The following is an 18,992-nucleotide window of genomic DNA, read 5'->3' as shown; positions in this document are numbered from 1 at the left end:
AGTTTGGTAGAGAAAATGGGTTGATTTTAATTGATTAAAAGATTTATGGGTTGGGGGATATATAGAGAGGTCTTGAATCAGATTTAAGAGGAGAGAAAAAAATAGAAGAGAGAAAATTCCGAAAAAAAAAATACTAAGACTTTAGAAAAACGAAAAGAAAAACATTCTGGAAATTCAAAAGAAGAAGAATATACACCTGATATATAGTCCAAATATTCTGAGATACGGATTGAAAAATTAAGGGTTAAACACTAACTAGTCTTTCAAAAAATCTGAAAAGTTTCCCTTTGCTTCTGTCCGTTGGTTGTTGTTGTTTCCGGATTTTGTCTTGATTTTAAAATCTGTCACTAAGTTTCTCGTCGTTGGTTGTTACTAGTTGCTGGGATTGCTGTTGTTGTATGCTACTGAATTTCTGCTGATCTCTCACTTTTCTTTTGCTTCCAATATCAGGTACACAACTGACACGCTGATTGTTGTAAACTGAAACAGGAAGCATGATACGAAAAATGAAGAATTGAAGTTCTAAATTTATTTTTGAATTATATTCTTAATTTTATTTGTATATATAAATTATTTAGCTTACAAAAATCGAAATCATGTAGCTATTTAATGTATATATAGTGGAACATCCAAAGATAGCTTAACGGATGAACTATCTATATATTGCTTAAAAATAATTAAATGGTGTAGTAACTCCGTCTAAGTTAAAAATCAAATGAATAGACCATTTCGGAACTTGTAAGAAAATTGTTTAGTTAAATAATATTGGTTAATTCCAGCATATAATTGTTTTAGATTAAAATTAGATTGCCAAGTTTTTTTTTTAATTTGACAAACTGAGAACATGCCTAGTATAATATAATTAGGTAGTAATACGTGAGCATGTACCCGTACTGGCAACGGACTGCCTTGCTTGTATCATTTTTTCAGAATTTACGAATCATATTCGAAACTCAACTATAATAACTCAAGCATGTAAATAAATTAAGACCTTTTCTCTTTCATTTTTGTAGAGACAATTTTAATAGAAAATGTAGGCACTTTAGGATTATCCTGATAAAAATAAATGAGATGAGCCTCGCCAAATAAAACGCACAAATTGCGGGGCCCTCGATAAATGTTTAATTAAAATTACTTAGACTTCGGGATGAGCCGTTTAGCAAAATTCCACGGCCTTACCCAGAAATAATAATACGATAATTGCTTCAGGCGTGCATTTTAATAATCTTACCTTCTTAAATTCGGGTGCGCATTTATGTGACCCAAATCCAAATCTCAACGGAGTCGGAATGTATTAACAACCATGGGCGCATTGATTGTGACATGGTTCGAAATGCATTTTTACAATGTTGCAATTCCATAAAAAATAAATAATAATAAAAGCGGTTTTAAACTTAATGAAAGCACATAAGTAATAACATGTAATAAATCAGATATCTAGCCATTATAACAATTTAAGCGACCGTGCTAGAACCACGGGATTCGAGGGTGCCTAACACCTTCCCTCGGGTCAACAGAATTCCTTACTTAGAATTTCTGGTTCGCAGACTTCATTTGGAAAGTCGAATATTTTCCTCGATTTGGGATTTAAGATAAACCGGTGACTTGGGACACCAAAAGCCAAACCTTTCCCAAGTGGCGACTCTAAATTAAATAAATAATCTCATTTCTAATATTGTCACTTAAATTGGAAAAAACTCCCTCGCGCATTCAACCCTTCGGGGCGGACGCGCAAAAAGGAGGTGTGACAATATTAATCAAATTTTGAATAATAAAGCATATTCATTTTATTTCCAAATAGTTGACGAAAAAACCTTTTTTGTTCTTTGAAATAATAATCATATTTTTTAATTATTCACAATTTTTAATAAGAAAATTTGATTTTATTCTAGGGTGTAATACAACTTTCTTTACCATAATGTTGAATTCTTTATTGAACACAGAGGAAGTACCCGACTAACTTTAATCAAAGAGGGAAAAGTATAATCTTGCATAATGATACTTCTTATGCTGCCTAATATGTAATAAAGAAAAAAAATTCCCAAATTAATTGTCTTAATCTTTTGTTCAGATTGTTCTTAAATAATTTTTTATAGACGGAATCATTTTTATACCATTTGAACAATATTTAATATTCTATAATAAAAAGGGAACTTGAAACTATATTTTTATTCTTAAATATTTTTTCCTCATTTTATAAAGTATTCCAATTAAAACTGAAATTTAATGAGGACTTGTATAAAATGATATAAATTGATACTAATATAAGAACACATTAATAAAAATTTGCATAATTTATTGCCACTTTTTTAAAAAAATAGTCTATACCTAAAATAGTCAATAAATAAAACAAAGAAAATAATACTTAAGGAGATAATAGAATTGTTATATATAAATGTATGTAACCATTGTGTGCTTTTAACCAAATGAACATTGAATTATAGAATTACCAAACAAATAATTTTTTGAGTTAAAAGTACTAATTGGAAAAAGAAAAAAAAAAATCTGAAGGTGTGAAGTAGTATGCTTTAAACAAATTGAAGAGTAACATTAATTAAGTAGTGCATTTAAAGAAGATAATGGAAAGTGGGGTCCAGCTGAAGAATTCAATAGTTTGGGCCACGTTACTTTTATTTTTTCCGGTCATTAGAAACCAAAAATCAGGCTTTTGAGCCTATTGTATAAGCAAACAATGCAGTTATATTTTTGAAATGACCATAATGCCCTTGATCGACCTCCTCCTCTCTTTCTATATATAATAGAAAATTTTGATTTGAGGTGTTTTGCGCACTGACCCATTTGCAGTTAATTTGAATCTCTAGTATGGAATAGTATATAAGGAAATAACTATTTATGGGTAAAGATTTAATTTTTATGTATTTGGCAGTTGACTCATTTGCAGTTTGAATTAATTCTGGCATCAACATGGAGAAGAAGCGTGAATTTTATATAAAGAAATTATTTTTATGTGTAAAGATTTAACTTTGCTGTGTTCTATAATCAGCCCATTTATAGTTTGAATTGATTACAAGGTCTGAAAATGAATAAGGAAGGTCCGAGTCGAAGTGAGGAAGAAAACTTAACAAGTGAAGAAGAATGTATATATTTTGTAAATAAAATTTGTGTAGGTAGGATAATTTACTAAATATTAATATTTAAGGTAATAAAGTTTTCAATAGTGTATACGAATGAAAAAATATTTAAAAAAAAAATAGATTGCGGCCCAGAACTTGAAGCTTGAGGGACATCACCAATACATTTTTGCTTTATAATTAATCCAAATTAAATGTCCAGTCTTCTAATAATAATTCCAATAATTCCCTCGGTTAAATTCAACCCAAACCTTCAAAATTAATAGACCCGCTTGTTCTTCGTAAACAAAGTTTTTTCAAGCTAACAAAACTCTATGGTGGTGTTTTTAATTTTTAATTTTACAGCTGGGGATGCATCAATTTGGAGGTTGACGGGCTTCAAAAAAAAATTTATAATATTGACAAGGAAACATCATAAAAACTTGTTAGTTTTATATTGGCCCCCACCTTAGTGAAAATTAAATTATTTTTTATAAAAGAAAAGAATACTCCAGATAAGGATAATATAATAAGATATCGTGAAGACAGATAACTAAAATATTCAAGATGTCATTATTGTTACTTATAGCAATCAATTAGGGGCATTTCGCTTGATCTATAGGGACAAGTCCTAGTCCACATTCTGCCTTTGGGACCCTTTTCTCCATAATTCTTTTATCTCCACTATATACAGAGACAATTTATTCTTATTGAAGAGCCATTGTCCAACCAATCGCTGCCAAAATTTAAAAGTAACAAAAAATTAAGCAATGAATATACGAGTAAAGGTTCAATCATACAAAGGACATGTTACAAGAAAGTAACCATCTCCTCTTAAATATTGCCATATGTTAAAGAACTTACCTTTTTGGACCCAAGTTATATTTGGATGTGATCGTTGCGTGTAACTTTTTCTCTCTAATTTGCGATTAGGACCGGCAAACGGTTCTGATTGGATATGATTTGAGTCAGAGACATGTAATGAAAAAACGGATAAATATTATTCGATCTGACTCATATTAATACGGATAAAAAATAGGTTAATCGGCGGATAATATGGATAACAATATTATCCATGACTTCTTACATATGATCACTTTTGGGAGAATTCTTAGTCTCTCTAACTTGAGGAATCCCCAATTTGAAGCTTTACAAATATAGAAGTTAGATTCATTGGTTACTCATTGGTTATCCATTTTCTAAATGAATAATATGGTTCTTATCCAAATTTGACCTGTTTATAAAAAGTTCATTATCCAACCCATTTTTAATGGATAATATGGATAATTAACTATTTTCTTTTAATCATTTTGCCACCCCTATTTGCAATTAATTGGACTAGCAAACTCATAATTAAGCTTAACTGCAAATTAAATTCTCCCTGCACCGTCCAAACATTCTTCGTTAGAATTACTTCGTGTCTCATTTTTATGGAGTATGTTTAACTTCATAAATTATTCTAAAAAGAATAATATCGATGTAACATTTTATCGTAAAAAAAAGAAAAGAAGAAGAGTTCGAAAACTACAGCACCTCTTATAAGGTAGCATATCGTTGATCAGAGCAACATTTTCCATTAATGCCGGGAGGTTGAAAGCGAAAGTGAGAATTAAAGTTGTAGGCACAACTAAACTCATAACTTTCGGCACGAAGTATAACTTCATGCATGTGAAATTCGTTAAAATTGTAATAAATAGTATACACTAACTTAGAGCTTTAAAAATATAATAAGTTCAATATTAAAAATTTTAAAGATTGATCTCATAAAATTTAAATTCTGAACCAGCATCTATTTTCGAGTTCAAAGCAGGAGGAAGTTTTCTCGAATTCTACATACGAGCTAATTAGGAGCTACTCATTACATAAACTGATGAAATTCCTTCGCCATTCTCCATCTAGCTGTTGCTTCTTCGGCCAAAAAAGGTGGAACAGTTTGTTCGTTATACGGTATCCATAGGGCGGAGCCAGTGTTTTAGCTACGGGTTCAGCGAATCAGTAGTTTTGGTTCAAGTCCTCTATTTGTTTTGAGCAATTCATTGATTATTTACGCTAATAATTTAAAACATATTAACTTAAAATGCTTCGAATTTCGAACCCATAGAGCTGAAATTTGTCGGACCACGCTAGTGCAATAAACGGCCAATATCCAACTGAAATTTGCTCAATTCCACAACCACAAGTTCATCATAAACATATTCTCCTAGATATTATATGGTACTAGTAATATCAACCTATGTAGTTCCGGCTCTCCAAAAATATAGTGTATTTTAAAAAAATCCGATACGAATACGACATTTTAAAAAGTCAGGGCAACACAAATATCAACTACTCACACACCAAGTACCAGCGATATCAACTCTAGCCCATCATCCCGTTAAGTAATGTGATGACCCAAAAGGTCATCACCTTTTTCTAAATGAAATTTTCGTGTTCTGAGGCCTTGAAAACCTCATTTAGACTCACCTCGATTTGCGTAAGCAGTCCGGGTGTGTAGCCGGAAAGCTTAGATATGAAATACTGTGAAAAATGATAAGTTTTGATTATAAAATGAGCTAATTTGACTCCGGTCAACGTTTTGGCTAAACGGACCCAGACCCATGATTTGACGGTTCCGGAGGGTCCGTAGGAAAATATGGGACGGGCGTATGCCTGGAATCGAATTCAGAGGTCCCAAACCCGAGGAATGAATTTTCAAAGGAAATTATTTTCTGGAATTGTTTAAAGAAATTTGAAATGAATTTTGATTAGAACATGATGGTATCAGACCCGTATTTTGGTTCTAGCGCCCGGTATATGTCTTATATATGATTTAAGACATTTCTGTGGAATTTGGTGAAAAACGAATGTCATATGACGTGATTCGGACTTAAATTGCAACGTTTATGTTTAAAGAAGTTTTGAGAAAATTCCATTGATCTCGAGATTTAATTTGATGTTCATGATGTTATTTTGATGATTTGATTATGATGTTTTTTGAGTAGTATGCACACTTGGATTGGAGTTCCGAGGGCTCGGATGTGTTTCGGGATATTTTAGGCTTAAAACCAGAAGTTGCAAGTCTCTGAACCCTCCAGTGCGATCCGCGGTCGACCTTGTGCGGTGCGTGGTGAAGGCTGTGCGGCCGCGGTCGACTTTGTGCGGTCCGCACAGGGCGCTGTTGTGGGGCCGCAGTCGACTTTGTGCGGTCCGCACTGAAGGTCTGAGAGGGGTATAAATAGACGGGATTTTCAGTCATTTTTCATTTTTCAAAATCTCAAAAACATAAGAGGCGAATTTTCAAACAACCTTTCTTCTCCAAATCAATTGTAAGTCATTTTTAACTAGTTTTCTTCAATCATTAACATCTTTTAACATGATTTCAACTTCAAATCAATGATTTTAATGGAGAAAATTGGGTGTTTTGGGTAGAACCTAGTTTTTTTAAAAAAAATGGGGATTTAGACCTCGATTTGGGGTCCGATTTCAAAACAAATCATATATTTTGGTTCGTGGGGGAATGGGTAATCGGGTTTTGGTTCGAACCTCGGGTTTAACCATGTGGGCCCGGGGGCAATTTTTGACTTTTTGGGTAAAACTTTGGAAAACTCATTTTCATGCATAGGGGTTGATTCATTTAGCGTTTATTGATGTAATTAAGTAATTTGTGACTAGATACGAGCGAATTGGCGGTGGAATCAAGGGGTAAAGCTATAATTGAACCTTGAGTTGTGTTCGTGGCATCGAGGTAAGTGTTTGGTCTAACCTTAACTTGAGGGATTAGGAGTTGTGTCCTATTTGCTATTTGTTTCTTATCGAGTACGACGTATAGGTATGGTGACGAGTATCTATGCGTTGGTGTCAAGCATGACCGTGAGTGTTATCTTCATATCTTGTGATTTTCATGATCTCGTTAAATTATTCATGCCTTGGTGAAGATTTCTATTTGTTGTGTAAAGTTGTGGAAAGAATTGTGACCTATGAACATTGAGAAGCGTTGGCTCCAGTTGTATAATGAATTGTGAAAGTATAAGTGATAATCAAAACTCTAGAGCATTGGCTCGAGTTGTGAAGTGAATTGTGAAGTAAAAGTGAGAAAGAGAAGAGATCATTATATTGCCCCCTTGCTGGGCTATTGTTGAGTTGAGGTTCCCTTGCATTGTGTTCTTAATTGATATTCAGACGCTTAGGTTGATGATTCTTCGTGTTAGGTGTTGAAACTAGTTGAGTTATAGTTGAGATAGTTAGATGTTGGAACAAGTTTGGTTATGGATGTTTCTCCCTTGTCGGGACGTATATACTTGTACTGTTGAGTTCCCTTGTCGGGATAGTGTAGTCTATTGTTGATCCCTTGCTGGGACGGTTAATTATAATTATTGTTGACTGTATATATGTGGATCGGGATGCACACCGCAACAGTTATATATCTGTGGATCGAGTTGCACGCCGCAACGATGTTAAATAATAAGGGATCGGGTTGCGCGCCGCAACAGTATTGTTATTGTATTGATTGTAGACATCGAGTGTTCTTTCATACTTTATTAAGTTTCTAATAGAATTGATATGTTTCCCCGAAGCATGTTTTCCCCCTCCCCTTTTAAACTGTTATTACCTGTTTATATTTCCGTTATATATTATATAACTGCACAGGTTTATCTGGAGTCTGGTCCTAGCCTCGTCACTACCTCGCCGGGGTTAGGCTAGACACTTACCAGCACATGGGGTCAGTTGTGCTGATGCTACACTCTGTACTTATATGCAGACACAGGAGCAGCGCTTGGTCAGCAGCATTAGGGGAGCCAGCCATCAGTCCGCCGAGATACCGAGGTAGCCTTGCAGGCGTCCGCATGCCCGACGTCTCCTCTATCTTTTATTATGTTCTGTTATATCTTGTATCCGAAACAGACAGTGCTTCCTTCATTCAAACAGTTGTGTGTAGTGATCTTAGTAGTCCGTGGATATTGTGACACCGATTTCTGGGTAGAGGCATGTGTTGACTTTCGAAAAATTTTGGTTTTATATTTATTTAAGACTTCCGCTTAAATCTCATATTCCGCTGTCATTTAGATGTTTATCACATGTTAATGTAAACTGTAAAAAGGGTTAAAACAGAAGAGTTAAAGATTTCTAAGTTCGAGGCTTGCCTAACTTTTACGAGTAGGTGCCATCACTACTCCCGAGGAGGGAAATTTTGGGTAGTGACAAGTTGGTATCAGAGTTCTTGGTTACATAGGTCTCATAATTCACGGACAAGCTCAGTAGAGTCAGAGGGATCGGTACGGAGACATTTGTATTTATCCCCTAAAGGCTACAGAGTTAAGAAAACTTCACATTTGTTCTTTCTCGTCGTGCGGTTTTGTTTCTCAATGCTAATTGAACTTCTACTCTGTTCTTTCGCAGATGGTGAGAACACGCACTTCCTTATTTACCGCTCAGCAACTCGAGCCCCTAGCAGTAGCTCCTACGAGGGGCAAAGGGCGAGGCCGAGACCGTGCCAGAGGCCGAGGTAGGGGTAGAGCTCAGCCCCAAGTAGCAGCCCCAAGTAGCAGCCCCAGTAGCGAAGCCTCAGGTTGACTTTGATAACGAGGTTCCGGCCCCAGCAGCTCTGGTGGGCCCAGCTCAGGTCCCAGAGGGGTTTATTGCTACCCCAGTCCTTTAGGATGCTCTTGTCCGATTAGTGGGCCTCATGGAGAGTGTCACCCGAGCGGGCTTGCTTCCTGTAGCACCAGCCGTCTCTCAGGCTGGAGGAGGGGCCCAAACTCCTGCTACTCGCACTCCGGAGCAGGTAGCTCCCCAGATTCAGACTCCAGCGGTTCAGCCAGTTGGAGTAGTTCAGCCGGGTGTGGTAGCTCAGACCGACAATCGAGCAACTATGTTTGCCGATGCTTTGCGGAGGCTGAATAGGTTCACCAAGCTCTTCACTTCTACTTTCAGCGGTGCATCTACTGAGGATCCCCATGATTATCTAGACAGCTGCCATGAGGTTCTAAGGAACATGGGTATTGTTGAGACCAATGGGGTCAATATTGCTACATTTTGCTTGTCTAGATCTGCCAAGACTTGGTGGAGGGATTATTGCTTAGCTAGACCAGCCGGATCGCCAACCTTGACTTGGGAGCAGTTCACACAGCTATTTCTGGAGAAGTTTCTCCCCATTACTCAACGAGAGGCTTATCGGAGGCAGTTTGAGCGCCTCTAGTAGGGTTTCATGACGGTTACCCAGTATGAGACCAGGTTCATCGACTTAGCTCGCCATGCTCTTGTCATACTTCCTACCAAGAGAGAGAGGGTGAGGAATTTATTGATGGTCTCATTCAACCAATTCGCCTTCAGATGGCTAGGGAGGTTGGGAGTGAGATCACTTTTCAGGAGGCGGCCAATGTGGCCCGTAGAGTGGAGATGGTCCTGTCATAGGGAGGTGGTCATTGGTCGTATAAGAGGCCCCGTCATTCAGGTAGATTCAGTGGTGCCTCGTCTGGAGGCAGAGATTCATATGGTAGAGGCCATCCTCCTAGGCCCTTTCAGTTAGCTCTTCAGGTCTCTCACGGCGCTTCAGGTAGCCGTGGTCCACAGATGCAGTATTCCGATCAGCAGTCCTATAGTGCACCACCAGCTCCTATCAGTGCACCGCTGCTCCAGAGTTTTCGAGGTGGTCATTCGGGTCGCCAGGGTCAGTCTCAGTTTCCTTAGCCACAACACTCAGGTGGATGTTTTGAGTGTGGTGAGTATGGTCATATCAGGAGGACTTGTCCGAGGTTGGTGGGTACTCAGTCGCAGCAGCAGGGTCCCCGTGCTATGGTCCAGGTACCAGGTGTTTCACAGACCGCCCAACCAGCTAGAGGTGGGGGTAGAGGTGTTAGAGGTGGAGGTAGAGGATTTAGAGGAGGATCTCAGGCTGCTAGAGGTGGAGGCCAGCCAGCTGCAGGCCATCCCAGAGATGGATCCCAAGGTGGTGGGGCCCAGACCCGATATTATACTCTTACAGCCAGGCCCGAAGCTGAGGCTTCAGATGCGGTTATCACAGGTACTATTCTGGTTTGTGATAGAGATGCTTCAGTGTTATTTGATCTAGGATCCACCTACTCATATGTGTCATCTTATTTTGTACCGTATCTGGTTATGCCTAGTAATTCATTAAGTGTTCCTGTTTATGTGTCTACACTGGTGGGTGATTCTATTGTAATTGATTGAGTCCATCGTTCTTGTATTGTGGTGATTGGGGGTCTTGAAACTCGTTTAGATTTGTTGTGTTTAGACATGGTCGATTTCGATGTTATATTGGGGATGGACTGGTTATCACCTTACCACGCTATTTTGGACTGTCATGCCAAGGCTATGACCTTAGCTTTACTGGGTATGCCTCGTTTAGAGTGAAGAGGGACTCCTGGTCATTCTACCTGTAGTGTTATCTCTTATGTGAAGGCTCGGCGTATGGTCGAGAAGGGGTGTTTGGCCTATTTGGCATATGTTCGTGATTCTAGTGCCGAGGTTCCGTCTATTGATTCTGTGCCCGTTGTTTGAGAGTTTTTATAACAACCCGACCGGTCGTTTTGAACTTTTGCACTTTGATCGCCAATTTCCGGGCATGACTTGCCCCGTGTAACGTATTATGACTGATGTAGATCGTTGGTTTTGATTTTCAGGAAAAATCAGAATGAATTTGAAGGAACAGTCTCAGTTGAAAGCTTTGAATTTGAAAGGTTGATTAAGAGTTGACTTATTTGTATATGAGCTCAGATCGGAAATTTTATAATTTGGATAGTTTCGTTGGGTGATTTATGACTTAGAAGTGCGATCGGAATGCATTTTGGAAGTCCGTGGAAGGATTTGGCTTGAATTGGCAAAGTTAGTATTTTGACAAATTCCGGTTGATAGATGAGATTTTGATCCGAGGATCGGAATGGAATTCTGATAGTTGTTGTAGCTTCGTTATATCATTTGTGATATGTGTGCAAAATTTCAGGTTATTCGGACATCGTTTGGTCGAGTTTTTGATCGAAAGTATATTTCGGAAGTTTTTGGAAACTTAGGCTTGAATTCGATGAGTTTTGGGTAATTTGATGTTGTTTGAGGTATTTTGATGATTGGAACAGGTTTGAATGATGTTATGAATTATGTTGGCATGTTTGGTCGGGGTCCCATGAGGCTAGGATAAGTTTTGGAAGATTTTTGGAAGATTTTTGCCGTTTTGAGCATAAGCATGTAATGATCCAAAGGTCCATTTTTAGTTCTAGAGATCGAAATTTGATTTTGAGACTTCCGAAATTTTGATAATGAATTATAGGACTGATCTGGAAAGTTTGGTCTAATTTCATCAAGTCGCGATTGGTTTTTGACACGAAACATGAGTTAATTGTTTAACGAGCGAAATGGGTATTGAACTGAGCAAATGAGCTCCGAATTGAGTTTCGACTGAAGGGCTATGTTCGTATTATTATTTGTGACTCATAGGAAGATGAATCATTGAATTCCGAGTTCGTATGATGGAGTTAGAGCCTTTTTAGTAAAAAGAAAAGCTGCTGCAATTTTCTGGGCAGTTTCTGCATTTTTCGCACGTGTGAACAGTAACCGAACCTGCGTGAACAGTATATGTGTATAGTAAACATGAACAGTACCCGTGTACAATACATATAAACAGTACCCCGTGAATAGCGTAGTGAACAGTACCGCGTGAACATTACCCAAACGCGTGAACAGTGCCCCCGACATTTTCTGGGCAGATTCTTAAGTTCTGAAAATGGGACTCGTCCCATTTTCCATTTTTATCAAATTGGAGCTAGAGGAGAGACGATTTTTGCAAGATTTTCAGATAAAACAACGGGGTAAGTGTTCTTAATTTAATTTTGGTTAGATTACCCGAATCTATTACTAGTTTTGGCATTGGTGATTTTAGTTGGGAAAATCTTGAAAACCCTCTTGGTTTAATTTGAAGATTTGAGGGTCCAGTTGATGTCGGATTTAGTAAAATTAGTATGGTTGGACTCGTGGTTGGATGAAATTTCATATTCCGTAATTTTTGTCGGGTTCCGAGACGTGGGCCCCACGGGTAAATTTTGAGTGCAATTTCGGATTTTTAATGGAAAATGTAGAATTTCATATGGAATTAATTCCTATAATTTTTATTAACTGAATCGAATTATTGAGGCTAGATTCGAGGCATTCGGAGGTCGATTTGAGAGACAAAAGCATCGCGAGCTAGAGAATTAGCCGGTTCGAGGTAAGTAATGATTGTAAATACTGTCCTGAGGGTTTGAAACCCCGGATTATACGTCGTTGTGTTACTTTGAGGTGACTTACACGCTGGATGACGAGCGTGGGGTAGAGCACCACTGGGGATTGTGACCTAGTCCATCCCGAACGAATATTTTAATGCGTATTTGATAGTTAATTGTTTGACATTATTATATTTTTGGGTTGTATGCCATGTTGGGGCCTTGTGCCAACTTGTTGAGACCCTTAGGGGAATTTTTACTATCTTTCCTCACTCTATTTGTTTGAAAGCATATTCTCAGTCATGTTTTACCTGTTTACTGCTCAAATCTGGCTTTATCACTATGTTCTTAAAATGTGGAAATTGTTTTGGGCTGAGTTCCCTGTTTTACTGAGATAGACGGAGGGTCTGATTGTGAGATTGATGACTGAGATAGACTGAGAGTCTGATGGTGAGGTTAATGACTGAGAGAGGCCAAGTGACTAGTTGTGAGGATTATATATCTATAGATCGGGCTGCACGACGCAACAATGTATATATATGTGTCTATAGATCGGGCTGCACGCCGCAACGATACATATATGGATCGGGCTGCGCACCGCAGCAATATAGAGCTTGGGCTGTAGGAGCCCCTCCAGAGTCTGCACACCCCCAGTGAGCGCAATCGACTATTTATATGGATCAGGTTGTGCGCCACAGCGATGCATGGATCGGGCTGCACGCCGCAGCGGTTACTTTGATTTCAGTTATTGTGAGAGATATACGGATCGGGATGCACGCGGCAGCGGTTACTATATGGTACCAATTGAGCGTGAATGTTGAGTGCGAGTACTGATTGGTAAGAGTTGGGTCACGAGTGACAGAGAGGCTAGCCCGAGGCGCGATAGATATATACATGCATATGAGTGATGTTTTTGACTGAGAGGCGTGTTTATGGACTTATTGATTTCACTCCTCTTTAAAGTGACTTTCTATCGAATATGTTGATTTATCGACTGTTTTCACTCATCTTTATATTGAGCCTCTGTCGGAAAGTTGAACAAATGTTTTAAAACAACTTTTATTTAAACTGGGGTTTATGAGATGTTCAGAAATTAATCACTGATTTGGCATTGGTCGTTTCCACTGAGATTTTTAAGTTATGAAGTGTTTATGATTACTGTTTTGCCCGAGGGGCTATTTTACAAACTATGTTTTTCCCGAGGGGCCGATTATGACTTTAATCTCTATTATTATCTTAAATGGTATTGATCCCCTACCGAAACTGCTGGAAAGTATTTCAAAATGATTTTTACTAAAAGCTGGATTTTAAAAGGGAAGATTGACTCGTATTATGATTTGAAGGCCTGTTGTGTTTATTGAGCCTAACGTGAATATGGATTCATTGTTTCCTACTGCTCAGCCTTTATTTACTCTTATTACTTATTGGGTTGGAGTACTCACATTACTCTCTGCACCTCGTGTGCAGATTTAGGTATATCAGAACCCGGTAGCGGGTGTTGATAGCTCAACCGCGGAGTCATCAGAGTTAGCAAGGTGGCCACATGACGTTCGCAGCACCGCTTCCTTCCTCTTATTGTTGTTACTGTATTTAGTGCATTTTTAGACTTTTGTTGTATTCAGACCTTGATAGTTGCTCATGACTAGTGACACCCCGATGTCGGGCTGGTATTTTATTCCGCACTATTATTCCAGGATTTTATTATGAAACATTGTTTAATTTAAAGACTTAAAAATGACTCTTAATACTCAAAGGGTTAAGATGAGTGTTGTGTCAGCTGGCCTTGTCTTCACAAGAGGCGCCATCACGACCGGGCCGGTTTGGGGTCGTGACAAGTTGGTATCAGAGCCTAGGTTACATAGGTCTTACAAGTCATGAGCAGGTTTAGTAAATCTCGCGGATCGGTACAGAGACGTCTGTATTTATCCTCGAGAGGCTGCAGAACCTTTAGGAAAACTTCACATTCTTGAATTCTTATCGTTCGTCCTTTGATTCATCTTGAAATGTAACTCTTTGAATTCCTTCCACGCGTTCGTATGCGCGCATGAGCGCTCAGTATAAGATGTGCCTTATGGCTTGTGATTCCCCGATCGAGGGGAGAGATGTTATCTCTGTGAGTTTGATGTTGGGCCAGTCTGGAGGACTTGAGGCCGAATATTGTCTATGGCTTGAGTACCGAGGTGCTGATTGTGTGAGCAAGTATTTTTGAACTTATATGTTCGGTAGTGTCCATATTAATGAGAGTGATGGCTGGATAACTATGTGATGAGTATGTTAGTACTATGAGATATATCCATCTTGATTTGAGGTATAACCCCGAGTTATGGGTGTGCAAAGAGTCTTTTCATGTGTCCTAGTTGGGAGTGAAGTAAATTTCATGTTGCGGAATGAGTTCAGACTCAGGAAAACTAAGTGACTGCATAATGGTTATGACGATGGAAGGTATACATAAATGTTAGTTTAAGGCGAATAAGGTGGGCTATCTCACGCGAAGTGTTTTGAGGTTGTACGATCCTTATGTGTCTGTTAGATTTGCGAGTGAAGGATATGTGTTGCAACTTAAATTGGGTCGCTTAGTGAGTGAGTGTAACTGTTGCGAGAGTGGAATGCGAGACTTGCAGAAGAGTTAAAATTCTAGATGATCTGTGTTTTCACAAGCTTATAAAAGATTTGAGTTTAATCTCATTATGGTATCATGGCATCAATAGAGTATAATCGTTATGAGTTATTGAGCGTGTGTTGATCTATGGCTTCGAGCCAAGTGGGGAGTCCGCTATTGAATAGTTGATTGCACGGTTATGTGCTCTAATGGTTCCAGTTTGAGGCGTATTTGTGAATCAGTTATGGCTCAAGTAAAGGAAATTTCAATAAAGGTTATGCTATGCTTTATGGGTGTACGAGAATCGGGGAATGACTTGAGTTGTGGTTGGTAACGAATGCTCGGTGCATAGGGCAGGAAGTTGCTTGGTTATATTGAAATGAGGTCACATTCTGCAGTGTCAGAGTGCAAATGAAGCACAGGTTGTTCGGTTCATTTAATCAATCTAACTGCGGTTTGAATAGAGTGGATGCCTCTAGAGAATGGTCCTATTGTGTTCCAAATTTTACGTGCAATAATTGGAGGCTTTCAAGTTATACTTATGGATAGAAACTGAGTTTTCCTTGGAAGGCGTCAAGACTTGTGGTGTTTTCTATATTAATTGTGGGATTCTATGTATTAGTATTAGGAGCTAACGGATTTAGATCTGCAGGAAGTTCTTCAGAGCGGAGTATTTCGAATGTGGTGCTTTTGGGAATATTTAAGAGAGTATTCAGCGGCTTATGAGTCTTAGACAATGTGGTTTTATGCTTGGGTCTCGTGTGGTAATCTTGGGTTGAGAAATTGTTGTGCTACAACAAGAGAGAATATCAAGTTGAAAATGAATCAGAAGGAAATTTAGATAGATGGAATAGTTTGATAGTAGACCGAATCGGTATGGTAAGAATATGATTAATTCTGTGCGTGTGTTCGAGGTAATGAGTTCTTTCAGGTATTTTGCGGTGATGCTCTTAGGTTTTGATGACTTGCTTAGCTTGATTGAGTTAGAAGTATTCAGTTCTGACATGTCTGATTTGTGCAAAGGGAACTCGGAGAGTTCTTGATGGTTTTACCGCGGTTTGGGAATGTATATTTTCTGTGGACATGGGATGTATAGTGATTTTCCTTCTAGATAGGACCAATGGAAGGTTCGCGACTAGTGAATATGTAGTTGATTGTGGCTCGAAAAGGGATTTTAAAGTTCTCATATTTATCATAGGATGGCATGTTATATGTGGTATGTTGTGTAGGGCAGGGATTGGCATATGTAAGGTCGCAATTCAGTTTTGAAAGGAAGGTCATAAATTCTTAGACAACACAGGCAGTTTCAGATGACTAGGTAAATGATATTACTAAATGGTGTGCCTTGATAACGGTATGCACTTCAGAAAAAGGAAAATGTGGTTGAGTTAATAATACATCATAGGTATTGCGGTTGTGGACTGTGAGAAAATAGCTAAGGTTGGTAAGAGGGTAGTATGTGCTATGCTTCAGTCGTTGTGAATCTTCGGAGGATTATTTATCTATTGTGTGTGACTAGACTTGATGTATGGTCCATTGGTAGACCTATGTGGATGCGTGTTCTAGCTCAACTCGGCTTGGTTGGCCCCGAATTGTATTGTTGAGGGATAGGTTAACTCGACCGTTATTGAGCTTATTAGTGATCTGGGGAGATCTATGAGTTGCCTTTCTGTGTTGCGAGACATTATGATTTATTAGTTAAGGGCACATATGGTGCGGTTCTAATGGGGTTCATAGTGGAAGTCGAGCGGGAAGAGTAATTAGGTATTGCTCGGTGAATGGTGTATCAGTTACGTCCTATCGGGTTTGCGTGGTATATGTTAATTTTTTCACCATTGGTGTAATGATTTGCTTTGGTTCCAGATGTCAAAATGTGCATGGTTGTCAATTTCGAGCATAGTAACTTGAGGTGTCCCATGTGGAGCTGTGTTTGGATAGGATTGCGCATTGTAGTGAAGCTATGTGGAGATATGACCTTGCGGGTTAGATTCGTGTGTCCTATTCTATGATGTGACGAGTTCTCAACCCTGCGTTGTGGTGGTACTGGTGAGCTTGAGGTATAAACCTTTCATTTGAGTCATTTTCATGATTTGAGTATGTTCGAACCGTTGCTTATTGGTGCGCGTATTATGCTAGATGTGGCTTAGGCCTCTATTGGTGTGACATGTCACCAGAGTAGTGTGTTGGGTCAGAGGAGATCGTTAGGATCATTAATGAAAATAAACGGATTCGATTTCAGCATGTTTGATGGGTAAACATCGAGGTTCGGTTCAAAAAAAATTGCTATGGTAATTGCCAGAGGAGAAATGGCTTCATGAATGGTTGATCTGAGAAATGGTTATGGTTTATTGCGTGTTTCATTTATCGTTAGCAGTATATGAAAGTGTTGGAATGAGACTTTAGCTGATAAGAGATTTTCTATCGGTATTTGGTAGTTATGGGCAGCTGTTGTGAATAGAAGTTATTGCTGCGAGCGTTAGAGTTATATGGTATATCATGGGATTGCTCCCGAGGTTGTAGGCATGGGTTACTACAGCTAGTTCGGGTCTATTCAATGTATATGTGTGAGGTTTTGATCGTATTGATGGTTTCAGAAGTGAAAATGTGGTTCTGTGGTTTATGGGCTAGATTGGATTGTGTAAGTTTAGTTAAACGGTGTTATTGGACCTATATGAGATAGGGTGACGTGGGATCACCCCCGGCTATATGCATGGTAAGGTTATTCAGCGATTGGTGGGCTTTTAGAATAGCTCTGGGTACGTTCGAGGATGAACGTGTGTTTAAGTGGGGGAGGATGTAACGACCCGACCAGTCGTTTTGAACTTTTGCACTTTGATCGCAAGTTCCGGGGCATGACTTCCCCCGTGTAATGTATTATGACTGATGTAGATCGTTGGTTTTGGTTTTCAGGAAAAATCAGAATGAATTTGAAGGAACAGTCTTAGTTGAAAGCTTTGAATTTGAAAGGTTGACTAAGAGTTGACTTACTTGTATATGAGCTCGGATCAGAAATTTTATGATTTGGATAGTTTCGTTGGGTGATTTATGACTTAGAAGTGCGATCGGAATGCATTTTGGAAGTCCGTGGAAGGATTTGGCTTGAATTGGCAAAGTTAGTATTTTGACGAATTCCGGTTGATAGATGAGATTTTGATCCGAGGGTCGGAATGGAATTACGATAGTTTTTGTAGCTTCGTTATGTCATTTGTGATGTGTGTGCAAAATTTCAGGTTATTTGGACATCGTTTGGTCGGGTTTTTTATCGAAAGTATATTTCGGAAGTTTTTGGAAATTTAGGCTTGAATTCGATGAGTTTTGGGTAATTTGATGTTGTTTGAGGTGTTTTGATGATTGGAACAGGTTTGAATGATGTTATGAATTATGCTGGCATGTTTGGTCGGGGTCCCATGAGGCTAGGATAAGTTTTGGAAGAGTTTTTGGAAGATTTTTGTCGTTTTGAGCATAAGCATGTAATGATCCAAAGGTCCATTTTTAGTTCTAGAGATCGAAATTTAATTTTGAGACTTCAGGAATTTTGATAATGAATTATAGGACTGATCTGGAAAGTTTGGTCTAATTTCATCAAGTTGCGATTGGGTTTTTGACACGAAACATGAGTTAATTGTTTAACGAGCGAAATGAGTGTTGAACTGAGCAAATGAGCTCTGAATTGAGTTTCGACTGAAGGGCTATGTTCGTATTATTATTTGTGACTCATAGGAACAAGAATCATCGAATTCCGAGTTTGTATGATAGAGTTAGAGCCTTTTTAGTGAAAAAAAAAAGTTGTTGCCATTTTCTGGGCAGTTTCTGCATTTTTCGCACGTGTGAACAGTAACCGAACCTGCGTGAACAGTATCCGTGTACAGTTCCATGTACAATAAACATGAACAGTACCCGTGTACCGTACATATGAACAGTACCCCGTGAATAGTGTAGTGAACAGTACCGCATGAACAGTACCCAAACGCGTGAACAGTTCCCCCCGACATTTTCTGGGTAGATTATTAAGTTCTGAAAATGGGACTCGCCCTATTTTCCATTTTTATCAAATTGGAGCTCGGGGAGAGGCGAGTTTTGGGAGATTTTCAGAGAAAACAATGGGGTAAGTGTTCTTAATTTAATTTTAGTTAG

This window comes from Nicotiana sylvestris, chromosome 6, assembly GCF_000393655.2.
Source record: "Nicotiana sylvestris chromosome 6, ASM39365v2, whole genome shotgun sequence".
NCBI classification, from domain to species: domain Eukaryota; kingdom Viridiplantae; phylum Streptophyta; class Magnoliopsida; order Solanales; family Solanaceae; genus Nicotiana; species Nicotiana sylvestris.
The sequence above is the reverse complement of the archived record's forward strand: the minus strand, read 5'-3'. Positions refer to the sequence as shown.